Below are 15,272 nucleotides of genomic sequence, written 5' to 3' on the forward strand. Positions count from 1 at the left end.
AACACTGTTTCCACCCCATCCAGTCGATCTCCTCCACTGGTGGGGGTTGAGAGGGCTTTGCCTGTCATTTTCTTTAGTGATTATTTAGACCTGTGGGTTTGGTTAGAGAACTCGCCTTCTGTGATATCAATCACAACGCAACATGCATAGATCTGGTAAGACCAACTAAGTTTAAATAAATCTCACATACAGTTATCTAAACTGTTTAACTTATGTTGAACAATAATTTCAGGGTTCCAATGAGGAAGTAATTTATCAGTTTGTCACTTGCAGTTGATTGTCTGATCAGTGAGGGTTCAAATGGTGCAAGTGTTTGGAAATTAGCCTCTACTACCACAGTGTTAGAACAGGATAACTGGTAATAGTTGAGTAGCAAGAAGAAAGACAAAAAACTATATACAAACCATACTATGGAGACTTTAAGTAGATTAGGCAACTGTCAATTACTTGTCCAAAGTATTGTTTAAGAGTATGCACAATAACATAACTCATAAAAGGTGAATGCAGAAAAACAACTACAATATAACTGGTTTAAATGATTACATGGGAAGGGATAGGAAGATAATTTACAAACCTAACTCAAGGTGATACAGGCACTTCCTAAGTCAATGCTGTTAGCTTACTGCAAAGTAAGTATACAAGAAATTAGAACGTAACAAAGATTATTTATTTAGTGAAAGAATACAACATGCGCACACTTAATCTAACAGCTTTCAAATCAAATGATTACTTAAATGTCGAATAGAAATAATATTGATCCAAAAATAAGTGCAATAAAAGACAATACTAATGGATCATACAGGTACCTACAGGGTAGTATTAAGCTTACAGGACTATAGTCCACAATTAATAAGTGTGACTCAGGTACACTGGGTGTAAAGTGACAGCTAACAAATAGAATACAGTAACAGTGGATATTTTTTATATTTGCAACTGGTTATTTCAACCACTAGAGAGCACCAGAAGGTGACTCTAATTTTCAATACACTGGTTTGACCCCTTGATGGGACCAGAGAACGGCTTTTTGCAATACCCTAGTTTGACCACTAGACAAAGCCAGAGGGTGACCTATTTTTGCAGTACACTAGTTTGACCACTAGGAGCAATAGATATAATCGAACTACAATTCACTAAGTGGGCCACAGGGTGGCCAAGGCCTATTTTTCCTTAAAATGTCCTTAGTCTGCAATTCCTTACTGTGGCCACCAGATGTAACCAAAGTTCTTTAGAGATTTCAACAGAGCACCTCAGATATTACTCTGAATTGAGTTGAACACTGGGAATCACACAGATCCCAGACACTTTGGCGCTTTGCCACACAAGAATGTAGCACAAGAATTCACTTTTAACCACAAGATACTTTACGTACAGAGCTCACTATAGAACTACCGTGATCAGTGCAGTTCAGGTCGTGGGCAGTGCCCACTTCACAAAGAAGTTATACTTAGTAACAGATACTTCAACAAACCTAACAAAGCATAATTTAACAGACCGGAATCTTGCTGTCGGAGGTAGACACAAGCTTACATTGCCCCCTTATCACCAAAGTGACTGCCTGCGGGTACATAGTGACCCTACAACACAAAGACGACAGGGTTTGATTAAGGGTCTCAGATTTTCGTATATAATCTTTTTTACCCCATAAAACCACACAGTATTTTTTACCCAAAATAATTGTACAATACTGTGGAGTTTATTCCACACCCTTACACAGTTAATACCTAGAACCTGTTGGGTGTTAAAGTGCAATTTAAAACTACATTGGAACTAACCAACATGTTACCCATAAATATCTAGTACACTGGAGTTTTTATCTCACATTTACTTGGTTAATAAATCTTGAACTTATGGGACTTTAGACTGGATTAAATGGTTCCAGAGAAGCTGAGCTGGGATGGGCGCATGTATACCACTGTGTTACATCACCATTCCTTTTATCAGCTCTTAATAATCTCCTGGGAACTGAAGACACAGATGGATCTAGTTTTGAAAGCATATTTTTTGCTATTCTTCTGTTGTACAAGTCTTTAGCTGTGCAACCATACAGGGCCTTTGTTATACAGTGCCTGGCCAAAAAAAAGGTCACATACTCTAATATTTTGTTGGACCGCCTTTAGCTTTGATTATGGCACGCATTCACTGTTGCATCGTTTCCACAAGCTTCTGCAATGTCACAACATTTATTTCTGTCCAGAGTTGCATTAACTTTTCCCCAAGATCTTATATTGATGGTGGGAGATTTGGACCACTGCGCAAAGTCTTCTCCAGCACATCCCAAAGATTCTCAATGGGGTTCAGGTCTGGATTCATTGTCATCTTGGAATAATGGCCCATGCCATCAGAGAAGAAAAAATCTATTAATGGAATAACCTGGTCGTTCAGTATATTCAGGTAGTCAGCTGACCTCATTGTTTGGGCACATAACATTGCTGAACCTAGACCTGACCAACTGCAGCAACCCCAGATCATAGCACTGCCCCCACAGGCGTGTACGGTAGGCACTAGGCATGATGGGTGCATCACTTCAGCCGCCTCTCTTCTTACCCTGATGCGCCCATCACTCTGGAACAGGGTAAATCTGGACTCATCAGACCACGTGACCTTCTTCCATTGCTCCAGAGTCCAATCTTTATGCTCTCTAGCAAATTGAAGCCGTTTTTGCTGGTTAGCCTCACTGATAAGTGGTTTTCTTAAGGCTACACAGCTGTTTAGTCCCAATCCCTTGAGTTCCCTTCGCATTGTGCATGTGGAAATGCTCTAACTTTCACTATTAAACATATCCCTGAGTTCTACTGTTGTTTTTCTACGATTTGATTTCACCAAACGTTTAAGTGATCGCCGATCACGATCATTCAAGATTTTTTTCTGACCACATTCCTTCCTCGAAGATGATGTTTCCCCACTGTGCTTCCACTTTTTAATAATGCGTTGGACAGTTCTTAACCCGATTTTAGTAGTTTCAGCAGTATCCTTAGATGTTTTCTCTGCTTGATGCGTGCCAATAATTTGACCCTTCTGAAACAGATTAACATCTTTTCCACAACCACAGGATGTGTCTTTTGACATGGTTGTTTAACAAATGAGAAGCTACTCACTGCATCAGTTAGGGTTAAATAACTTGTTGCCAGCTGAAACATAATCACCCATGCAGTAATTATCCAATGGGAGGCTCTTACCTATTTGCTTAGTTAAATCCAGGTGGTGACCTTTTTTTTTGGCCAGACAGTGTATTTTGAGCTCAACAATACACATATTTTCAATAGGAGATAAGCCAGGCTAGCTCCCACAGTCTCTGAGCCATGCTGTTGTAACACATGCAGAATGTGGCTTGGTGTTGCAATGTTGAAATAAGCATTGACATCACTGAAAAACATGGCATCTAAAAGGCAGCATATGTTGTTCCAAAAAGTGTTCAGCATTAATGGTGCTTTCAGTGATGTGCAAGTTACTAACCTACTAATACCCCCCACCAATTATTTCCAGAAACAGTCTGAAAGATTGACTTGTCACATCAAAGTACACATTTACACTGTGCATCAGGCCAATTTTAGCTCAAGTGCAGGCTTTTCTTGGATGCTTGTTTTATCGTTTACAGTTTACCTACTGTCCTTTTTTGTAATTGAGTCTGTACATGTGACAAATACACATGTAATATGATATAATATAATATATATTATAAATAAAACAGAATGACAAAATAGGAGGTTTGTTTATGAATAGATTCATTCATTCATTCATGTTATTTCTATGTATAGTGTGTTAAGGTAGGTTACTGATGTGATTGTAGGATTGGCTATATTTATCTATTGAAGTACAGCCTTGTAGGCAAAACACACATGCTTATTATACATTATGAATTATTAACACAATGCGTTATGAGTATTGTTCATAATGTTATAAGAGCATGTAAGGTGTACTTTTCAGCTCTAATTAAAGTGAGGCATGTTACTAAAGGCTCTTCCAGTATTATAAGTGAGGCTTCCAGATTTACTGCAACATACAAAGTGCAGCACATTACAAGCTTCAAATGTCAGATGTTAAACTAGTTGTGCCAGTGTATCAGTAGTATTTTACCCAATGTGGGAGAGTTAATATACACAACTGTTAGCAAATTTAAAAATGCATATTAATAATGGCTAGCATAAATTAGCATTAGTGTAGTGTAGAAGTGATGTCACAAAGTGAAGGTTTCTAGTGGTTAATGTTAGAGCAAGTGAGGGAGCAAATAACAACAATAGCACTCTACTTACTTTCCTCTCACTCTCCATGCCTTCACACCACAGTGACTTCATGCTCAATGTGATGTCAGAGGGGTTTCAGGGGAGGGGCCTGAGGGATACTAGGTTTGCTGTGATGTGATGTCATTTTTAAAGTAAAATCAGTGGTTAAGGAAAATGCATTGTGGCAATAACTCTTGGCTAGACAACATGTTTGGGGCTGGCATCTGATATTCAGGACTTAAGACCCAAAAGCCCAGCCCTAAGAACACCCGTGGTGAGAAATAAAATATTTGAAATGCCATGGCATAAATAAACTTATTTGTTTTACTTTACTCAACACTATGCAAGATGGGAACTATGCAACTTACTTTACTTAACACCATGCAAGATGACTTCTTTGGCACTGACAGTATAACATGATATTAACACTTTTATACTTATAATGCATTTTATGAACAATTCATCATGCAGAATAAACATGACTACAAAGTGTAATTATTTTTTATAAATATTTATAGCCATGTTCATAATGCCTCATGATTGCATTATAACATGGTATGAATGTGTTTATAGATGCTCATAGACATGGTATTCAGAGAAAGTGTTACTGTGGTAATTAATGACCAATAATGAATAAAGCAACATGTAATAAATGTGCAAAATGGGCTGTGCAAAGTGGGCTGCAGCAGGCTAATCTTTATTATTATATCACTGTTGTTGGAAGAAAACCTTGTATCTTCAAAATGGTAACTTTACAGGACAAAGAAAAAACAGACTTTATTTTTAATGTAAATCAATGGAACCAGACTTTTTTCCAAGTCATTTTTGGCCGTTTCTTTATTCCATTCATCATGAAATTTATGCACAATATAAAGGGCAACATTCATTCCTGAATTTGTGAGGTGTAGTCCAAAGGACATATTTCATTTCCTCAGCCCTCGAGTCACTGCATATCAACCATTGCTATTCAATCTTCAGTTCTTTCTCAGACTAAAAGTGTTTGAATTTGAAGCTCCAGCAGCAGTCAAAAGACCTGTAAAATTTGAGGGACCTGTAAAGGTGAGATCCTGTAAAAGAGAGTGGACCTGTAAAAGTAAGATCATATCCCAGATAAAGTCGTTTTCTTCCTATTTCCATATCAAAAAAGAAAGGAAAAAAAACAATATTGTTGTAATCAGCAGTCCACAAATTTGGTACATACAATGCCCTTTTATTACAAAAGCTAAAATATACTATGTTAAAATATCAAAGCAAACATCTACTTCAGTGCACTGATACATCAAAGGTAAGATACATGCTTCACAAGCATTGTTAATGCCTGCTGTGGCAGTATGCTTTGGCCTAGGATAATTAGGTTTAAGTATTGAGTTTTCAAGGTATACCCAAAAATTTCCTTCTGTCTACACTACTGGACTGCAGCCCACCAGGACCAGAATATAATCATGAGAACTTTTTTTATAATCATGAGACCTTTTTTGTTTTTATCAGGTTGTGCATTTCAATCAGTGACCCTCATCTTCTGTATTGCTGAGAGAATCACAGATGGCTGCCAGTTTTCTGTGGTTTTCTTTCATAGCATCAATGAGTTTTGGTATGCCTTCAGCAAAGAGGTGTTGATTCTCTATGATTTTTTCCACTGTCTTCATCAGATCCTCCATCACCTTCATCACTGGCCCCTGATAGATGAATTTGCGAGTCTGTCTTTCAGCCACACTGTGCTTCCCACTCAGAACACTCAGGACATGGACGGCTCCTCTCACTTTCTCCTGTAAGTCAACTACAGTCTCTCTCTGCTCCTTCACTTTCTGGATCTCTTCATGGATCTTATCCACCTTATCATGTTTCTGCCTGATGTCATGATCCATCTGAGAAATCTTGGCCTCGTATTCAGACACTTTACTCCTGTATTTTTCCACTTGAGCCTTTAAGTTCCTCACCTCCTCTTCGGCTGATCTTACAGCATCTGAAGCTTGATCTATTTCTTTTTCAGAAAAATGTGCCGCGATAGAACCTGCAAAGAAAGAGAATAAATTACATGTTTTACATTAACCATCGCATGTAAAGCCTAAGATTTGTAAAAAAAGGAAAAATGTTCTCATCAGCGATCCATCCAACAACTGGTACAATAAAAAAAATGGATTTTACATATCCCACAATCTCAGCATTACGCTTCCTCTCCTGCTGCCTCCAAAGTGTTTCTCTTGTAGAATTCAGATTTGCTCTGGCCAGCTCCAGAGCATCTTCAGACTGTTTCAGTAAGTTTCTGTCAGATGTCTGCTCTGTTTTCAAGTTGTCTAATGTTTGTTTTGTAGCACTCATCTCTTGTTCAAGCTTTCCCTCGTCTTGTGTAAGAATCTCAATGTTTTTATCGCAACACTTCAACTCTGTACTAGCCGCCTGTTCTGACCCCTCCAGGCTCTGCTGGGCCTGCACAATCTGCTCTCTGATGTAGTTGTAGTTGGAGCTCTGACCACTAATGGGATCTACATCTCCATCAATGAGGGCCTTGTATACTTTGTTGATGGAGCAGAGGCCATCCTCCAGAGGCTCTATAGCTGCTGAAAGTGAGTTCTTCACCAAAAGACTGTGGGGAAGCAGGCAGATAATTACTGCTACCATAACTACTGGTCATTATTTCTTGGCAATATTAGAATGACTGTTTGCATACTTACTCAGACGAGTCGATTTGGCTCATTTTAATCTTCTCACAATCTGATAAAAACTGAAATATAAAATGAAATAGTTATTGAAACATTTATGACAGCAAGAGAAATAGAATAGAGCATAGCACAACCTAATGTGGGGTAAAAAGTAACACACATACTTAAAGTAATTAAATATGTTCCGGTAATGTATGTGCATTTGGTCTCCTTCTTGTATTCATATTACAATGTCATCTGAGCTTTTGTGGGGCCAGGCATGATCTTGTAACGAGAACACTTGGGGAAAAAACATGAGAAATGTGGGGTCAAATGTGGGTGGGATCATTGGGAAGGAGGGAACAAACTGAGTGTGAAATTTCAAAACTGATCCAATGCCTCATGAAAGCTCAAAGTAGCTGGCGATCGTGCATTTGTCAATTGTTCAATGGAAAACAAGCTTGTCGTTAGCCTTTGGATGTAACATAAGTTAGGATGGCTGAAAAATCCCTCCATAAAACTCATAAAAAATAAACGCTACTTGCGCTGTGAAAACGGTTCTGTTAGCTAAGGATAGCATTTTGCTAGCCAGTCTGTTTTGCTTGTGTTATGGATTGTACTCCAGATGATAAAAGTGAATGAGGCTGAGACAGAGATTATTGTGGTCTTCAGAAGGACATACCACTACCATTTTACGCATGTGCAAGGCTGGTGCCAAGGCTGACGCCATTTTTGACTGAACAGGTCGCACGTTTCGCACGTTTGGGTTTGCTCGTTTACTGTTATTTTTTGCTCTTTTATCTTGCTATTAACCCTTCTGGTTACCTGCTTTAACTAAATACTTACTCTGTGTCTTATTGCGTTACCCTTACAACGTTGTTTTTTGTTTTCAGTTCTAACTAACCCTTATTTCTCTGTTTGGACGCTGACAAAATGGCGGCCGCCACTGAACGCGAGCTCCAGACACTGAGCAGGGAGCTGCTGCAGTTGGATCAGCAGATCAGGGCTCTCCTAAAGCGGCAGACTGAGCTCCATGAGTGGAAAACCCGTTTGGAAGCAGCCCGGGATGCGTCCTACACGGCTGTTTCAAGACCAAGCCTGGTGGCGACTTCTACTCCACCGGATGGATCACTACTACCACGTTTAACACCAGGATTGCCCGCTTTCATGCCCGCGCCGGAGCAGGGCTGGGAACGCCAGCATGACTGGGGAAAGGGAAGGTTTTCACCAATTCCCCGCCGAGTTTCACCTCCAGTAACCGGTTCGCAGCCCTCAGCTCGTTACCTGTTTCAGCGCCTCGGAGAGAGAGTCAGGAGAGTGTTATTATAATTGGAGATTCAATAGTGAGACATCTTAAAGTAACTTGCTCTGGAAGTAATTCGGCTGTCTGTTGTTTTCCAGGTGCCCGGGTCTTGGATATTTCCAAGCGGTTTCCTGCGGCTCTGAGCAAACACAGGGACATTGGCATCATAGTAATTCACGCAGGGGTGAATGACATCTCATCCCGTCAGAGCGAAGTCCTCAAGGAGCATTTCAGATTACTTCTAGGCAACGTTAAGAAGAGAACCAAAGCCAGTGAATTCATGTCTTTTGAGTATGTTGCAATCAAACTTTTTAATGATACACCTGTGTTAATAATTGTAATATACAGACCTCCAAAGCAAAATAGTAAATTTATGTCAGAAATTGCGGAATTATTATCAGTAGCATCCACAAACTATGATAAGATTCTTCTGTCTGGGGACTTTAACTTACATATCGATAGTCCTTCAGATAGTAATGCATTAGAATTCATTAGACTTCTAGAGACATTTGATTTGGAGCAGCATGTGGGCAGCTCTACCCACAAGCTAGGTCACATCCTGGATCTGGTCATCACTAAAGGTTTAAAAACAAATGTGTCTCAAATCTCGGATGTTTTCTTCTCAGATCACTTCTGTATTTTCTTTCAAATCAATTTAGAAGTAAAGAAGAAAGTACCTGAAAGTTACTTTAAAAAACGTTACATTGACTCAGAAACAGTTGAGAAGTTTAAAACTGTTTATAATAGTTCAGCGAATACAGATACGACTCCATCCTGTAAAGATCTAGTCTCTGATCTAAGTGCTAGATTACGGGAAAGCCTTGACCTTCTCGCCCCAATAAAAAGGAACAAAAGCTCGTGCACTCTTAAAAATCCATGGATGAATGCGGAAATACGCCAGCTTAAGAGAAATTGTCATAAATCAGAGCGCTTATGGAGGAAAACTAAACTGCAGGTACACTATGATATTCTCAAAGAGCAGATCTCAGTCTATAATAATGCTATGAAAATATCCAGACAGTCATATCTCTCTAGTGTAATCAATAGACACAAAAATCCTTTTTTCCACTATAGACAGACTAATTAACCCTAACTTGTCTGCTAGTGTGTTTAATGATGATTTATCTCCTGAAATCTGTGAAGAGTTCGCAATTCATTTCCAAAATAAAATAGACTTGATACGACAGGGTGTAGCTCAGCAGACTCAAACAAGCTCCTATAATGTTCCTGATAGGTCACCTACATCAGTAATGACGTCTTTCTCTGTTATCAACTATGAGGAGCTTAAAACTATTTTAAACAAACTAAGTTCATCCACATGTGATCTTGACCCTGTTCCTACTTCATTCCTTAAGATGGTTTTTGATTGTGTGCACAATGATGTTTTAACTATTGTAAATTGTTCTCTGTCAACAGGTGTTTTTCCAGATGCTTTCAAAACTGCCCTGGTGAAGCATCTGCTAAAAAAAGAGTAGCATGGATCCTTCCATACTAAACAATTTTAGACTGATTTCAAACCTACCTTTTCTAAGTAAAGTTGTTTTCAAACAACTAAATATGTTTCTAATATCAAACAATTTATATGAGAAGTTTCAGTCAGGTTTTCGTTCTAACCATAGTACAGAGACAGCATTGATTCGTGTTATGAATGACCTCAGGCTCAGCGCTGATGCACAAAATCCTTCTATTTTGGTTTTATTAGATCTTAGTGCAGACTTTGATACCATTGACCACAAGATTTTACTCCAGCATCTTGAATGCTGGGTCGGCCTCTCAGGCACAGTTTTAGAATGGTTTAAATCATATTTACGTAATAGGCAGTTCATGGTTTCACTTGGAAATCATTCATCAAAACGACTTGCCGTTTCTTGTGGACTCCCCCAAGGTTCAATCTTAGGGCCTTTGCTTTTCTCTTTGTACATGCTACCTCTAGGTGATGTTATTAGGAAACATAGTATAAATTGTCATAGCTATGCTGACGACACCCAGCTATACATTTCTATTCCTTCTGAAGATCAAGACTCTGTAGACAGACTAACCAGCTGTGTGTCAGATATTTCTCGGTGGATGTCGCAAAATTTTCTACAATTAAATCATGAAAAAACTGAATTACTGATTGTTGGTACAGAAACTCAGAGAAAAATGATTTTTGAGAAACTTGGTTCTTTAGCTTCATCTACCGAACCTGAAGTACGAAACCTGGGTGTGATCTTAGACTATGAGCTCTGTTTTACCCAACATGTAAACACGGTCACTAAAGTAGCTTTTAAAGAAATATCGCTAAAGTTCTGCCTTTTCTATCTCAGAGCGATGCAGAGAAACTTGTTCATGCATTTGTTACAAGCAGAGTTGATTACTGTAATGCTCTTCTTACTGGACTTCCTAAGAAAACTACACATCCCTTACAACTTGTACATAATGCAGCAGCGTGCATCCTAACAAAAACAAAAAAGAGAGATCACATCACTCCCGTTTTGAAAGAACTGCATTGGCTGTCTGTATCATTCAGGATAGATTTCAAGGTTCTGCTACTAGTCTTTAAAGCTCAAAACAACCTAGCACCTGCTTACATCACTGTGCCTGTCTGTTTATGTTCCGGCATGCAATCTAAGATCTGCAGATAGTGGCCTTCCACAAATACCCTCTGTAAAATACAGAAAACATGGAGAGACTCTTTCATTTATTATGCTTCTAAACTGTGGAACTCAATTCCACCTTTTATTAGACAGTCAAGCTCAGTGCTCACTTTTAAGAAGCACCTAAAAACATATCTCTTTAAATTAGCATTTAACTAAAACTGAATATCTCGTGGTATTTATCTTGTAATTTAATCTTCTTCATTTTCTTCTGATTCTAATTAAGTACTTATGATCTCTTCTATAACTATGTTTTATCACCTGTCTGTAAAGCACTTTGAGCTGCCACCGATAAGACTGTCATCTGTGAATTTTGAAAGCTAACCGATTGACTTTGCTCAAGATGTTCCCTGAAAAGCAAATTTTTTAAAGTATTTTTCAATTACTAAGTTTAAGGATTAACACCTACTATATTTAATCCCTTGTTTGGTGACTCTAATATTGTGCCTTTTAGAAGCATATGAACAACAATTCTTGGTAGTGTAATCAGTGTAATTTTTTGAGTTGAATAAAACTAGTTCAGTTGCTTGTTACTACATGAAGTAATTTTTAAGTAGATCTGATGAGCCATTTTTTTACAGTGTACTAGAGGTTCTTCAAGTAAACACAAACCTACTCATGTGAAACAACATCCCTATTATGGCCTACAACCCGATATTTTGTGGGGCTTCATCAAGCTCAGATTGGATAGCAGACTCCTAATAAGTACTGCTGTACAGGTTTTCATTTACTTTTTTTTGTACCTGAAAGTTTGTACCTGAATTTACATTTAGCTACTATGTAATTACCTATTAAATACTAAGTACCTACAGAATCATAAAATAAAGTGCTATTGGTTTATTTCATGCTGCATTTTATCTGAGTTATTTTGAAGGCACCTTGAAACCTTTTTTAAAGATACCTTTGCTGAAAGTACAAAGTCTATTTATGTTACTGTACATGTTAATTGCTTTTTCAGTATGGTTAGTTTAATCAACAAAAAGCAAACTATGTAGAACAACCCATTGTATAATATAACTGTAATGAAATGATGTTAGCTTTCTTTATCTGTGGATACATATTGGAAGTTCACATAAAAATAACCACTCATCATGATACACCTTTGCATTTTTGTTTAAAAAAATTAGATTTAACTTTTATAGCATTTTAGATCCACCACAGCCCAACACTGTTTCAAAACATTTAAGAAATCCTGGATCTGGTAGGACATCTAAAGAATATCATGCAATTTTACTTATTTGTTTTTTTTCTTTTGTGAATTGGTGCGGTCAGTAAGTAATGCATGTATTGATGCCACCTTGTGTTGAAATTGAGAAATATCTTATTATTCTACAGGAAACTTGTCCCCGGTCATGGTAACACTTTCTTTTCCACTTGTTTAAATTAGCAAGGTAACTATGATATACAAACTCCAAAATACTATATAATTATTTTGGATAATGTGACTAAGTTCCAAGACAGTTTAACCGAATTGCAATGAAATTACAAACTGCTTCTAGTTATTAAGCTGATAAAGGGCATACAGGTAAAATAATTATCAGGAGTAAAAAGGTGGTAAGTAGACACATTTCCAAGTACCAGCTAAATTATATGGCATAAAATGATGGCACAAAACACAGATATAGTATTCTGAAGTACATAGTAAGGACCCAGTAAAATCACAATAAGAATCATTGATTTCTTTTGCACAGATTCAGGTTAATACCTAGAACTTCAGGGACTGTAAAAGAAAGTGTTAACCCTATCATATGAACTATGAGGAGGCATGAACAGATTTAGCCTTAGTTCAAATGTTTACAATTTTTGAAAATATATTTTACATAATCTTTATTATAAAATTAATTATATGAAATTACTTGCAGTAAAGAGGAACCCTCCCAAGCTCACTGCAATTATCAGTTAGCCATAATGCCAGTGGTCATACACAGTAGACATAAGAAGTGAAATAAAGAAGTAAAATATGTTGTACCTCATCATCAGCATATCAGATACCCAGATTCATTCTGTGCCTGTCTCATGGAAGTATGTAGCTCTGGTTGGTGGGCATTCAGTGAGGCCCACAAGAATATGGACCAGATTCGGCTTCACACCATTGCTGTTCCCGACTATATTATGACTGCTGTGAAGATTCCGTTCCAAGACAATGATGAGACTGTAAAAGCTCACCTTCCCGATCAGCCGGACAACATTCATTTCATAGCAAAAGACTGTTTAGATCTGGTGGAGAAAACTGAAGAGCGGTTCACTGCTGTCATCAAAGTAATCCAAGAGCTGTTGGAGGCCTGTATAAATACTAAGCATATATCACTTAATTCAGGAATAATTCATTAAAAATTCGGGAAAGCCATTAATTGAAGACATTTTTTCCTACATTGGTCCCCAATTTAGTCATGGCCAATTCTAACTGTGAGTTAGGTCTCCTCCTAAAACTACCAGACTGAAAGGGTGAAGGCATGCTTTCTCTGAGACAAGCAAAAACTCCACATTTTTTTGGATTGAAATGCTAACTGTCAACTCTGTTATGTCAGCTAACAGATGCCTGCATCATGCTAAGTGATGGGAGGAGAGAGAATAACATCCTTTGTGCCCAAAGAGAAAGAGAGAACAGGGACTCCAGGCAATAGATGGCTGTTGGTTTTACAACCCTGTTTCCAAAAAAATTGGGAAGCTGTTGAAAATGTATGCAATGATGTGCAAATCATTTAAACCCTAGATTTAATTGAAAATAGTACAAAGAGAACTAATCAAATGTAAAAACTGAGAAATTGTATTGTTTTTTTAAAAAAATATATGCCCATTTTGTATTTGACGCCTGCATCACATTTCAAAAAAGTTTGGTCAGGGCATATTTACCACTGTGCTGCATTATCTCTTCTTTCAGCAACACTCTGTAAGCATTTGTTAACTGAGGAGACCAACTGCTGTAGTTTTGAAAGTGATTTTTTTCCCCATTCTTGCTTGATATAGAATTTTGTCTGCTCTGTTTGGAGTCTCCTTTGTCGCATTTTTCATTTTATGATGGACCAAATGTTTTCAGTGGGTGAGAGGTTCTGGATTGCAGGCAGGACAGTTTAACACCCAGACTATTATTACAGTGTAATGCTGTTGTAATACATGCAGAATGTAGTGTGTCTTTGTCTTGCTGAAATATTATCTTTCCTGAAAAAGACGTCATCTGGATGGCAGCATATGTTGCTCCAAAACCTGTATATATCATTCAGCATGAATGGTGCCTTCACAGATGTGCAAGTCACCTATGCCATGTGCAACGCACCTCCTTACCATCACAGATGCTGGCTTTTGAACTGTGCACTGTGTTACCCGGACAAAGATTTTGGGAGGTGTGCCTGAGCCCATGCAGTGATTTCCACAAATTTAAAATGGGCATATCTTTTTCAAAAACCAATACAATCTATTAATTCTAACATTTGATATGTTATCTATTTAACATTTTCAGTTAAATGTGGGGTTTAAATGATGTGCACATCATTGCCTTCTGTTTTTATTTACATATTGCACAGCATCCCAACTTTGTTGGAAATGGGGTTGTAATACAGTTTGGATACAACAACAATAAGAAATGCCTTATAAATGTGCCTTCTGTTCAGTTTATTGAGCAGTTTTTAAAATATAGAATGGTTTTGCCTAAACCAAATCTAGTCCAGTCTAATCAAATGCAGTTCTTTGGTGATTAAAACATCTTCATTATATATCTTCATGTATCATAGTGAGGGATGTATATTTGATGAATGAATATTCTACCGTGCATAGCTGGTCACCAACAAAACTAGCATATGTTGTGTGCTCAATGCTGGTATGCTGATCAACCAGCATGGCCATGCACCAGACCTGCATACACCACCTGGAATTCATGCCAGTCTAAATTTTTGTTTTTAAAGCAGATTATGTAAATTCACTTAAAACTAATTTCTCATTCCTCGGCTATTTCAACATGGTTTAAAAAAGACTTAGTGGGATATGATGGTTGGTGACTGAGACATTAACCCACTAAATGGTGCGTGGTGATAGTAAATTGTCCCCCAAAATAAATAACTGTTTCACTCTCAACAGAGGCACAAATATAACAGTAAAATATATAATATAATAATATATTATTCAGTCAGTTTGATGATGAAAAAAGATTGTATTTATTTTATTGTTAATGCAAACAGAATAATGTATAACTTTAGCTGAACACAAGTAATAAAGAATATTGTCAGAATGCTGTTAGAATGCATATTTAAGTATTTATGCCAAACACTAATTTTACTCCTTGTGCATTTTTAATTAATAAAATGTAACTAATTTCTGACACATCTATAGCTGGCTTAGCATGATGAAACTTTGATGCAACTTTAGTTGCTTGAAACCCACATGAAGAATAAATTGCGCTTGAGCATAATCTATAGCTCCGTGCAATTTACTTGAAGCTCAGCTGCAAACTAGTGGAGTAATTGAATGTATTGAGAGCAAC

Source organism: Colossoma macropomum, unplaced genomic scaffold (genome assembly GCF_904425465.1).
Source record: "Colossoma macropomum unplaced genomic scaffold, Colossoma_macropomum, whole genome shotgun sequence".
In the NCBI taxonomy this organism is placed as follows: Eukaryota; Metazoa; Chordata; class Actinopteri; order Characiformes; family Serrasalmidae; genus Colossoma; species Colossoma macropomum.